We start from the raw sequence: 13,923 nt of genomic DNA on the forward strand, positions 1-13,923 counted from the left end.
TACCACAACCAGAATAAAACCGCGGACACTCAGATGAACGACCGTTAACTGTAAGACCGTTTCTGAAGTCATGGAGGGGAGAACCAATCGTTTACTTTCAGTAACTTCCCATGGGACACCCTGTACAAGGGAAGATAGGGACAATAAAAATTCACTCTCTCATTCATCATCAATTAAATGCACCCATTTTCGAATATATGATACAACATGCGTGGTATGCATCAAAATAGATACCGGATAGAATAGTTTTTGAAAATGTAAATGAAGTTTGCTTTTCTAATGATGTTCGTACTGCACAATGTTATTGCATAGCGTATGCATTTATAAGATGTGCTGTCTGTAAAAAATATTTATGTTTTTCATGTTTTTATGATTTATATCATCCAATGTACAAAAACAATGTAAACATTAAAAACTGTATATGTAAAACCTATACATGTATAATTAACTATTTGTAAAACCTTATTTAACACTTTTTTGACTGATTTAATTTTGACGATTTTCTAACTATTAGAAACAATATAGGACGAAATGTACGTGTATTTTACCATTATGACATTCTTTAAAAAAGGTTAAGAAAATATATAAAATAAAAAAGTAAAAAAAATATCAAAAATTACAGAAAAGTAAAATTATTACTCTGTAAAAACATTTCATTTATTCCACTATCAGTTCACACAACAAATCATAACAATATACATATATAGTGTCTCTGAACTCACGACACACTAGTTACGTGTACTGAGTGACATAACAAGTAAGAATGACAAAAGAAATCAAAACAGTAAGTGGGAATGTTATGAATGTTTGTATATAACACGTATCTATTACACTAGCCTCACAAAGGAACATCCCCAAGTGTTACTCTGACTTCGGGATGAAATTTCGGTTTTGATTTCATCTGTAGTAGTAAAGAATCCATACTTCGGGACAAATTCTCGATCTCAACTATTCCTGAGATTTTCTTGTGCACATACATGGTGAGGAAAAGTCTGAAACCAGTAAAATTTCTCAAAAAACATGCATATTGGGAAAAACTGTTTTATACAAAAGTTGTAGGATTTTAAGTGACGCATTACATAGTAGTACTAGTTTGACCGTGACTAGCGTTGTCAAGGTCACATGAAGGTTACCTTCAATTTCTTAATGGAACTCCCTATTTCTCATTGCATATTCTTGTAGCGTACCTCAAGAGTTTTCCAAAACATAAAATAAAGTATTTTTCCGTAAAATACTTTTCGAGTTATGAGATTTGAAAATTGCAGTACCGCCGGCATCAGCATTACCCAAGGTATACCGCGTGGAAGTTAGATTAGTGAAAAAAATACATGACTTATATGAGAATGGAAGGTTCCCCAAATCAATCATAAAATTATACCCGAAAATACACAGCTATATAGAATTGTATACTATGTAAAACTATGTATAAGGGGCGGAACGTACAGGATGAAAATAAAAAAATAAAGAAACACATTTACGAGCGCTTTTGGACTGCTAGAAACAATGATTCGGCGGTACATAATACCGCCTCCGCAGATGGGGAATCAAATTTGCTCGTACAATCGGACTTGATAATTTTACTGTCAGTGATCATTTATTGAATAATTTGAAGGCGCAAATGCACGTGAGATCGAGGAAAATTACATGTAATTACACGTCAGGAAAATGAAGAATAAAACAACAAGCCCTCGCACATGTTGCAAAAGTAAATGAACAGTTGCCAACTGTTGAAGTAATAATAAACGCAGATCTGTCGTTGTTTGTACAAGTTTTACTCTATGTGAATTCTTTTCCATGTGAGTGAAAAAAAGACATTTGTAAGAGTGAAAAGTGTAAATAAAACCACTCACTCGTACACAATAATGCCTAACATTACTATGGAAGGTCGGCTGTTAAGCTCTCTGTTTCTCTGTCTGCAGGAAACAACAGGCAATGGGTTCGACCCAATTATGGAACTTCAAGTAAGGGCACAGACTCCACAAAATGTTTTTGTTACCTGTAGCAAATCGGGCAAAATGTCCAAGGTCCATATACAGAAATGGATACAAAATTGCGTTGTGTCATAATTTAAATAAAAAAACATTAATCATGATCGATAGTTGGTCTGGCCAAGAGAAGGATTATGTGTCGAATATTATTCAAGAAAATATAAGAAGAGAGAATTGTGCAGCAAGCATTTCGATAATACCCCCTACTGCCTTGTGCAAAAGACGTTTATTTTTTGCGTCAATGGAAAGTTATAATTCGTAAGGTATATGATCGGTTTATACTAGATGAATTAGACGTTCCTCAGGACAGATACTTCATTATAAATCTACAGTCATTAGTGTAAATCAGTTAGAAGTTCCTAGTTTTAAACCAATGATTCAATATACTTGGCAGAAATCTGGTTATAATGTGACAGAGGATATAATAAGCTTCAAAAATGTGAAGCAAATATATTTTACATTTACAAAGGACGATCAAGATTGTGTTGAATATTTTGCTGATATATTCATAAAGTGTGCCCATTGCACAAAAGCGCTGTGCTTGAATCATTTTCTGCAGCGTATATGTTACCATTAATTATTGATGTAGTTTCTAATTTTGCGTTAATGTATTTTTATTTTCTTTATTTTCACTTCTTATTTGTCGAATTTTATTTTTTTAAATAACCTACATACACACACAAAAACATACAAACAAAAGAGATGTAAATCCGACCGTGCAACCTCCACGCGGTACACCTTGGGTAATGCTGATGCCAGTGGTACTGTAATTTTTAAACTTCATAACTCGAAAAGTATTTTACGAAAAAATACTTTATTTAATGTTTTGGAAAGCTCTTGAGGTACACTATAAGAATATGCAAGGAGAAATAGGGAGTTCCATTAAGAAATTGAAGGTGACCTTTACATGACCTGACAATGCTATTCACGGTCAAACTAGTACTACTATGTAATGCATCACTTAAAATCTTACAACTTTTGTATAAAACAGTTTTTCCCAAAATGCATATTTTTTGAAAAATTTTACTGGACTTTTCCTCATCCTGTATGTGATCCCTTGCACAAGAATATCTCATGAATGGTTGAGATCGAGGATTTTTCCCGAAGCATGGATACCTTACTACTACAGATGAAATCAAAACCGAAATTTCATCCCGAAGTCAGAGTAACACTTAGGGATGTTCCTTTGTGAGGCTAGTGTAATAGATACGTGTTATATACAAACATTCATAACATTCCCACTTACTGTTTTGATTTCTTTTGTCATTCTTACTTGTTATGTCACTCAGTACGCGTAACTAGTGTGTCGTATAGATAGTCAATGCAATTTCCGAGGAATTTTTCTCAAACAAAAGAAATGTTATCATTTTGTATAAATTTTCAGCTGTTCATGCGAAGTGAGGACTTCACATTAACATATTGTAGGGCCCCATTGCTATTAGCGACGCCACTGGCGATCATCGCTTGTCGCCCTCACCGTTCTCGCGCGAGAACGAAGAGATCGCGGGGCAATATGGCGTACGCCGCTAACGCGCGAACAGCACGTGTCATACGTCCAGCGAAAAAATAAAGTACATGGTTAACCGTGAGCGAAGTGGGCATTATTTATACCCGGCAGTGTCGTTACATATATCAGAGACTAGCATCCTACAATTTCAGAAGTGGGATTACTCGTCAAATCGTCCGGGATACGTGCATCGCGAAACGGTACGCCAAGTGGCAATAGATATTCATACGCCATATTTATACGGAGTGTTAACAAATCTCGTCAGCTTAGTGCGTGAGGTACGACATACGAGTGTTACTCAGCTTTGTGCGGGTAATCGGAATAAACAGTCGACTCACGGGTGTTACTCAGCTTTGTGCGGGTACGCAGTAAAAGTTGACGCATCTTAAAAGAAAAAGAAACAGCACTTCGCGCCGCGTAGTTGGGGGAAGTGGTCGCTGTACAGCTGTGTGCGTGCAGTGTAGATCGCCAATACGTTACGATAGACAGAATAAACAAGATGATTCCCCAGGAGTTGAGCGTGGCACAATTAAATTACAGGCGTTGAGGGAACGCCGACTGAAAACGAACGGGCGGAAGAACGAGCTTATCGTCAGGCTTCAGAACGCCGACCAACGCATGGATACAGGAGGCCGGGGCGGCCATCGATGCCGGGATTGAATCCGAGGAAGAAGTCGCCGTTCAACAGGAAGAAGCGGCGAGCGAATAGGTCGGAGATGATATTCTACCTAACAGTCGTGATTATGATTTGAGACGGCGCGAGGAGTAGTTAGAGGATAGAGAAAGGGGGTTAATGCGCAAGGAAATTGAACTACTTAGACGCGAAAACGAATTTCTGCGCAGATCACCAGTAAGCAACACGTCGGTAAATTCACGTACTACCATCGATATAAAAAATGTTGGTAAGCTACTAAACGAGTACGACAGATCGGGAGAAGATTTTCAATTATGGAAAGCTCAAGTTACGTGGTACGTGAGATGTACGAGCTGACGGAGAGTGCAGCAAAAATAATGGTTGGATCGAAACTGCAAGGAAAAGCACAGAAATGGTACCGATCCCGGGCCGAATATCAATGAGTTTGGACGATCTTCTTCAAGAGATGGAAAATATTTTTGATCAGCCGTTGGGACGATTAAATTCGCGGCGTAAATTTGAGATGCGGAAATGGAAGAAAGAAGAGTCTTTCAGCGAGTATTGGCACGACAAAATTATCCTGGGGAATCGGATCTCTATCCAGGAGGACGAGCTAGTCGACTACATGGTTGACAGTATACCTGCAGATAACTTGCGCAACCAAGCGCGCATGCAGTCTTTTTCTAGTGTACAGGAAGTACTCAAGGCTTTCAAAAAGATTTCACTGGCACCGGAAACCACACGACATGGTTATCATACGTCGACTCGGGATGACACGCCAAGGAGAACGGATCGGAATGCTGCTAGCAAGGGACAGGCGGCACCATCAACGAAATCTGCTGTTCGAGGAACCGTCAAGTGTTACTCGTGTAACCAGGTCGGTCATTATACAAAGAATTGCCCGACCAAAGCGAAACAAACCAGCAGAAGCGAAAACAGACCAAAAGTGCTACCAGATAGGGCAGCTAAACGGCAGGTAGGAGCTATCCGGAAAGGCGAGGAAAGTGAGTCCGAAGATTCCACAGCAGAGGATGGTCCTGATTGCGGCACTCATCCAGCGGAAGAGGAAATTTGTGCGATAAATCTCGATCCAGGATGTCGGGATGATTATCAAAAATCTATTTGTTGTGATTGATATTAAAGGTATCGACCCATTTACATGTATTTCACAAATAGACACAGGGTGTCCGGTCAGTCTTATTAAAGAACAATTGATTAATTTCAAAATACTTGAGAAACCCGGCCGGGAATGGAACCGGTATTGCGGTATAAACAAATCTCGACTCGATGTAATCGAGGTTGTGCGAGCTAACGTAACTGTAAAAGACGTAACCGCGCTTGTTGTTTTTGGCGTAGTAAATAATAATACGATGTTCAGTCCAGTTTTATTAGAAAGAGATGCTTTAAATTTATTTGGATACCGATTAACAAAAAATCGTGAATATGATACGGCGGTTAGACAGATACTTAATATAGACGTTGATTGCAGTATTCAGACGGACCAAATTTATATTAACCCTGAGATCTCTTTAGAGAGTAAGTTAGCTTTTAAGACTATTTTTAATGAGCATTATTGCCTTCCACAGCGTCCCACAGAACCAAAAGTGAAAGGAGAGGCCGTTATTAGTCTAAGGGCCGGTTTTTCAATCATGGTTTAAACCTAGATTTCAGTTTAAACTCTATTTGACTGACATTAAGTATTTCCAATTTACTACTCGTTGACTTGTTAATTCGTTGACAAAATCATTCGCTTCCAACGTAACCGTTTGCAAAGTAGACCTATCAGTTGGAAAGCGAATGATTTTGTCAACGCGTTATGTAGTAAATTGGAAATACTTAAATCACACTCATTCATCGCCAAACAGCAATCACTTTTCATTTCAGAAAAGAAAAAAAATCTACTTGAAGGATAGGTGATTGCCATGTTCGACTTTTCTGAAAATTATTCATATACGGTTCAAGATGCATCGCAAGCGTTTCATTTTAATAATAATCAATGCACTGTATTCACTGTTATTTATTATTATAAGGAAGAATCAGAATTGAAGCACACGAGTTGCGTCTTCTTGTCAAACAGCTTGAAACACGATACTGCTGCGGTTTACACCGTTCAAAACTTGCTTATCCCGGAAATAAAAAGCAACATTAAAAAAGTAAAGAAAATTATTAACATGACTGATGGTGCTAAACAACATTTTAAGAATAGGTATCAAATTGTTAACCTAATTCATCATAAAGCAGATTTTGGTATTTAAGCAGAGTGGCATTTTAGCGCGAGTGCCCATGGAAAAAGTGGTTACGATAGCATTGGTGCGACGTTTAAGAGAGCAGCGTACAAAGCTAGTCTTATTATGAAACCAACAGAAGCCATTTTATCGTTTGAAGCACTATTTCAATGGGCGAAGAATCATTTCAAAAATATCAAAATTTTTTGTTTCAGCCAAGTTGAACATAACAAAATGAGAAGAAAACTCAACAAAAGATTTGAATCCGCGTTGCCTGTTCCGGAAATACTTAAAAATCATTCTTTTCAAATTTCGCAACAGCAAGAGGTGATTATTAAAAGGTTTTCAAACGCTACTAAAGGAATAAAAAAAGGCTTTGTTTAGGATATTCAAAATTAAAATTGAATAGAGGAAAAAGAGAGTATTAAGGCATAGTTTAGACACAGAAAAATATGTTTTTGAAATTATTTAGAAATATTTGCGTCGACAAAATCAGTTTTTTTGCAGTTTCTGATAGGTTTTGCCGCCATATTGGATCCGCCATTCCGAATTTTCAAAAATATCAGATAGCTGATTAAAGTACACGTATAAGCGTATACTTTAGGCAGAAAAGAACTTTTTAACAATATGTTTTTGACATGTATTTTAACAAACACTTAATTTTTTAGCTTCTCCTACGTTTTGCCGCCATATTTAATCAGCATGTTGAATTCTTGAAAAGTGCCAGATGACATATAAAAATAGATATGTTAAGCTACAATTTGCACCCCGGAAAAATTTTTTTACTTGAAAAACATTTTGGGCAAAGGGGGTGTCCGTTTGACCGAGAATGCCCCATATATAAAATGTATAACATAATATAATACAATAGATAATGTGTGTGTGCACAAGGAGACTGCTGGTATGCGGCGTGTAACTTAAAAAATACCAAAAACCATAACCAGCAATTCGCAATCGAGCAGATTGTTCCGGTCGAAGTCCTCACTGTCGCTTATGGCCCTGAGAGCGCTGGAAGGATCCTCCACACCCGCGGCGATGTGCCTGAAGGCGCGAAGTTTAGCCTCGGCGCGTCCGACGACGCCGGTCATCGTGGCGATCACGCGCTGGACGCAGTGCCGCAATCCGTAGAGGAAGCGCACCGTCGGTGCGGACAGGATCAATCGTCCGGACGGAGTGTCCAGACGTATTGTTGGCTGGCTGTTGATGGTAGCGAAGCGCACCATCAGGTCACTCAGCTGCATGGGCGGAGGCGAACCGTACTCGCCGTTAGCCCGCGCGAGGTTGTCGCAGATTATGGCTCTACTGTCCACCAGTCCCTTCCACATTTCGGGAGTCAGCAGTATCTCCTTGCCGGTAGTGTCCCCCAGCACGATGTGCACGACCACCGCATCCGCGGTCGGAGGGATGACTATTCCAATCTCTAGAAACTTGTAGCCGTTCCTGGTCAAGTTGTATCTGCGGCTCAGTATCCACATGCGTCGCACGTCTACGTTGGGCGTCGCGGCAACGTCTCTCCACCTGTGAGTCGAGAAAACGATGATGATGATGATGATGATGACGACGAATCGTGACCCAGCGGCCAGTGCGCGCGTAACTTACTCGCGACATCGCTTCTTCAGCGCACCCCCGTCCTCCACAGACCGCGGAGCTGCGGTCCCCATCTGGTCGAGAGGTAACGTGACGTGGTACATTGCGCAGTGGGCAGGTCCTCTACACTCAGAAGATGAACGCCTGACTGACGTATCCTCAGCGGGACGCAGTTTATGTACCCTCCTGCTCCCATGTATAAGCACGTTACGTAGAGGGGGAATGCGTGGTCGTGCTGGGGGTCGACTATTCGAACGCGGTTCCTCAAATGTTTGGACATCTTCCAGCCGTTTGAAATATCTCTGCACACGAGTCAGCTGTCCCGCTCCCGCATTTACCCCTGAGCGGTACGACCCATGCATACGTGTCCAGCGAACCGATAAGGAGCGAGTATGTAATTGCAGCATATAGTGTAACGCGAGTACGGTCGCATCCTCGCTGTGTCAGCACGCCACAGGCCAGTGTACCTGCTGACTATGGCACGCGTCTCGCAGCCCGTCTATTGTATAGTAGTTTTATTCGCACAAACCTTATTCGGGATTCAATTCCCTCTTTCGCATGTTATCTCTGCACACGAGTCAGCTGTCCCACGCTTCCGCAGTTACCCCTGATAGTGAAACGCAAGTACGGTCGCAACTTCGCTATGTCAGCGCGCCACAGGCCAGCGTACCTGCTGACTATGACACACGTCTCGTAGCCCGTCTATCGTACGGGGAGTTTTCCACATTCCTTCTTCGGGATTCAATTCCCTTTTTCGCATATACGGAGCGAGATAAAGTGACCCGGCCATCCATAGCGCGATTGTGAAGACGCGCTTCATCTCGCTGACACCGCGCGAAAAGAGCAAACCCTTCATATCATACGCTCTATAAAGACAACGCATCATGCGACACTGTCATTCCTATTGTAACTGGCAACCCGAAATCTGTTCCTCGATAATATGGAGAATGTGGTTGACGCCACCGATGCTGTCTACGCGGCGGCAGCGATGGCGGCGGACACCGCCGCTGCACTGGTCGCGAAAACGCGCGAGACGGAAGCGGACCTCAACCGTCTCGGACGAGGCCCATTGTGCAGAAATGGAGCAGGTCATGTAAGTATAAACAAACATACATAAAACTAATGACTCGACCTATACTGCGAACGGTGTAACAAAGTGTACATGATCTTCCAGGTACAACCTGAGAACCTGTCTACAGGGGATAGACGAGGTGCTGCAGTACAGGCTCCAGTTCTTTGATGAGATCTGGCCGATCATCAACAGAGGGATTGGATGGCAGTACGCGCGCGCCAACACACCGCCACCCGAATAAGTAATGCTACCTCATACGTTTCTTCGGCGTCTACACACACCACACCTATACCAATGGTATAATATGTGTACTCTCTTTTGCAGCATACCCCCCGCAGAGTAGTGGATGGACGGATGAGAGAGGAGCATCGTGCGCGCCAACCCACCCACCCACCCACCACCCACACACACACACACACACACACACACACACACACACACACACACGTGCACGCGCGCGCGCGCGCACACACACACTGTACAAATATATATATATAATTCTATAATTGCATAGGGTATTAATGTTATATATTCTATAAACATATATATATATATTTTTTATTATTGTACATCATTAGTGTATAATACATAGAAATACATATATAGTGTTTATAAAAAAACCACTACTTCTTTATTCCAAATCCCGAGCGCGACGGTCCACCCATCCACCACGCGTGCAGCTTCAGCACATTCTCCAACGCGCAGACTCCGCTGTGCGCGCTGCAGCGGTACGTTCCGCGATCGAGGCCCACCAACTCGCTCAGGCGCGCGAGTCCTCGAAGTCGTCGTCGATGGACCTGACGGTGACACGGCGTTCGCCCACGAGATCGCCGAGGATACCCTCCAGCCACCGCCTCTTCTCCGCGCCCTTTACGTAGATGAGCTTGTCGTCACCTCCTCCTCCCACGACGGATACCGCTCTACGGATAAGAGCGCCGGCGTGTCCGTAGGGCACGCTACCGTCCGTCCAGCGGAGTCTATGGTGGTTGGCCATTAATGAGGCGGCCTGAGACCTCTCGTCCCTCGTCAGGTGACTCCATGCCACTGGTGGGCGGAAGACATGATGCGTCAGCACACGTTCCCTCGTACGCAGTACGGCAACCTCCTTCACCGCGAAGCCGCCCTGGACGATGAAGCCCTGCAGGTCGGCGAATATCGGCTCGGCAGCCATGGGCGCGATCAGACGACGCGACGTACCACGCTCGTCAGCGGGTTGTACTCGACTACGCGATCGTGGAGTATCAGGTAATACGCCGTGGTCTCGGGCGGGACGTTACGCCTGCAGTCGAACTCTATGCAGACGTCGACGGTGGCGCTCTTCACGGTCTCGTTCTGCCTCGCGCAGTCCAGCACGAGCGGTCCACAGTGCAGGAACGTGTTCATCGTGAGTACTGCTCCATCGTCGTCCCGATCGAGCGCTTAGTAGGCTCTGCGGAATCTGGCATACATGTCGTACAGTATCGCATAGCGATTTAGGGATAGAACGTCGAATTGAGAAACAGCTTCACGTTGGAGAGGTCGCAGGCGTCGAACAGTGACGCGTCCCTCGTCGCGGCGTTCCTTCGACCGGTCTGCAGCGCGAAGATGACGTAGCGCGGTTTCTCCAGCTGCGTGGCCGCTTTGACGGCCCAGGAGTGCGCGGTCGTGCTCTGCAAAAGGGGGAACTCGTACAGATCCCACGAGTGGAACGCCATACTGAGAAATCGTCCGCTCTCCAGGGTGCGCAGCAACCGTAGTTTGTTGATCTCATTTAGGTAGACGTGCGGCATGCTCCACTGCACCTTGTGTAGGTCTATCCACACCCCGTGTCGGTCGCCCGACAGCACGACGCAATTGCTGTCGTTGAGCGTACGAATCAGAACGAGCTCATGCCACGCGTTGATCACCACGCGTCTGTAGTCCTCGCAGAATCCCAACAGCATCCCGAGAGGGACGCAGAGGTTGAAATCACCCGGCCCAAACGTGCCCGTCAGACTCCATCCAGCGCTCAGTAGGATATTACTGCGCGCGTGGGTCAGGGAAACGTGGTTCTTGAGCGTGCTCGTCACGCCGACGTTTCGGCTCCTGTCTATCTCCACGCCGTTGAACTCGTAACGAAGCTCGTCGAACAGGAAGGCCACGCAGTTGTTCACTAGGTGCGCCCGGTCAACGAACGCCGCTTGAGCATCCCCCTCAGCTGCCGCCCCATCGACCGAGAACGTACCCTCGATATAGAGATAGCTCTCACAGGGCAACGTGTACAGATCCTGCTGTTGTATGGGAATCCGTATCTCATCGCTGTGCCCGAACGTGGTGTTGGCGTACGGGTTGTACGTGTGGGTCTCGAGCCCGACGATGCGCTCGTCGAAGACCGGTTCATCGACGATGTCGAGTACGTCGACCATCGTAGCCGTTCCGAACGACGGTGTATCCCAACAAACGAAGGAAGGCCGCGTTCTCCGTGTTCAGCGTCGTACCGTTACCGCTCCCGCGCACCTCCCCCTCCTCCTCGGGACGCTCTCGCGTCTGAGTAGTAGTACCTCGTCTTCTTCTTCTTCCTCTTCTTCCACCACCCCGCAGTACGAGCATTCCCTACGGCTCTACGCAGCGTGTTGTCGTCGCACGTGCAGACGCACCGTTATCTCCTTGCCGCGAAAGTCGATCGGCCGATCGTTCTGATCCACGACGCGCACCGTGATGTCGGTGACGCTCCGCGCGATGACCAGGAGGTAAATGATCTGCCCGGGCCTCCGATAATTTATATCCCGGTGGCACGTTGGGCGCGAACTCGTGTATCGTGTGCACGGGCCTGTTGTTGCTATACGCCCCCGCCGTGACGTTGCACTCCACGCGGATGACGTTCACGCTCATGATGTTCACCGGTTCGTCGGACGCGTACCACCTGTTGGGCCGTAGTACGCGCGGCGAGAACCCCAGGAGCGGACCGATGGTGCCGGGCTTGGCGAAGTTCACCCTATAGACGCACTTCATCTCGATGCACATGGTGTTGTCGTTGGCGCGTAGAGCGAGAACGTCCTCCCCCGTGCTCTCCTCACTGTCGTACATGTACGTTCCGACGGAGTCGTCGTCGTCACCCACGGCGTCACGTCGACGGAGCATGGTGTTCCTCAGAAACCGGCTTATGGCACGGAGCTCGTAGGATCTCTCGGGAATCGTTATCAACGTGGTGTCCCTCTCGCCGAAGTAGAATCGGTTGTTGGTCGCGTCGATGTTAGGTATCGAGTTATAGGTTTCGAAATCCGCGAGACCGAGCTCGTAGGAACGAACCGTCGCTCAGATCGATGGGCGGGAAGTAACACACCGTGAGAACGCTGCTTCTACCGGTCAGCATGAGCGTGAGCGACATGATGAACCGCCGCCCTCTACCACTCGATGTCGCGGAGAAAATGCAGACACAAATGTCCGCAGATCTGCTCGTTGTACGTCTGGTATTGGTGGCGATTGTACGCGATCGACGCGGCGCCACCCAGATAGCGTTCGAATGCGCGCGGTGGTCGCAGGTTACCGAAACCGTCAAAGTAGACGACCTTCTCGCCCCTCTTAGCGTACGGGACTCAATGGGTCCCCGGACCGGCGGAGGCGTTGAGGTTCACGATGCCGCACTCGTTGCGACGCGCACGCGCGGGTAACGCGTCGCGTATAAACACCCCTCTGAAGAACGGCACGCGAAGACGCGCGGCCGCCGCTGCTAGCTGCGCGCCCATCGTCGCGCCGGGTGGCAATCCTAGCGCTGACGGGGACTTTTTTTCCTCTTCGTACTACATTCGCAGCCGGACGTACCGCGACTGCGCGCGTGCGGCACGAGATAAAGACCACGCCCTTCCATCGCACGATTGTGACGTTGCAGCTCCTCCAGCTGTCGACACTTAGCCTTGCTGTCGTTCACCGCCTTCGCGACGCCGGCTGCACCACCGATCAGCAACCCGAGCGCGCCCAGGACCGGCATGAGCGGTAGGAAGCCGCCGCGTTTCGCTATCGGGAGCGTCCTCGCCGGTCTCTTGGTTGCAGTGGTTGCCCTCTTCCTCTTGCTCGTCCTCTTTATGCCAGGCGCCGATCGCCTCTTGCTCCTCAGACCCATTCCGAGTTTCGTCTTCACCTTTATGGCCGTCCATACGGCCGCCGCGGCGGCCCTTTCACCCAGGCTCGAGTCGCTCGCTGAGATGCGCTCGCGCGCTCTGTCCGCGAGCACCCGGTCGGCCGCGACGGTCGTGCCGTTCGACCAACTCCCGGCTCCGCGAGTAGGCGATGTCGTGCTCGCGACAGGCGGCGTCCAACGGGTTCACGCCGCGATCGCCTCGCGCGAGTCGTTTCGCGAGTCTCGTACCGGGTCCGCAGAACTGCCGGGTAGCCGGGTAGCCGGGAATGTGCAGCTCGAATGGTAGCGCGTCTATGGCACGATTGAGCAGACCCGCGCGGTGAACGGTTAGACGCATTCGTCGCCGGAGTAGCCGTAGACGCGTGCAGCAGCAGCAGCCTCGAGGTCGCGACTGATCGAACAGGTGGGTTCGTTCCGCGTATAAATAGCGGGGGGCGCCTCGACGCTCGAGCGAGTTCGACAGGTCGCCCGTGCGGATACGAATGTCGAACGTGGACGACAGGATCGGGAGTGGAGAGACGAGAACGAGCAGGCACGGGCCTCTGTTACCGACTACCATACGCGTCCTGGTGTGCGGACCGTCGGGATGTGGCAAGACGAACGTCGTGATCAGCCTGCTCGAGTCCGCACGGCGTGCGCTTCGAGAACGTGTACGTGTACTCGAAGTCGCTGCAACAGCCGAAGTACCGCTATCTGGAACGCCTACTCGGGTCGATGGACGGGATCGGTTATCACGCGTTCCACGACAGCAGTGACGTCGTACCGCCGCACGAGGCCCCGCCGCACTCGATATTCGTGTTCGACGACGTCGCGT

Source organism: Ooceraea biroi, chromosome 9 (genome assembly GCF_003672135.1).
Source record: "Ooceraea biroi isolate clonal line C1 chromosome 9, Obir_v5.4, whole genome shotgun sequence".
In the NCBI taxonomy this organism is placed as follows: Eukaryota; Metazoa; Arthropoda; class Insecta; order Hymenoptera; family Formicidae; genus Ooceraea; species Ooceraea biroi.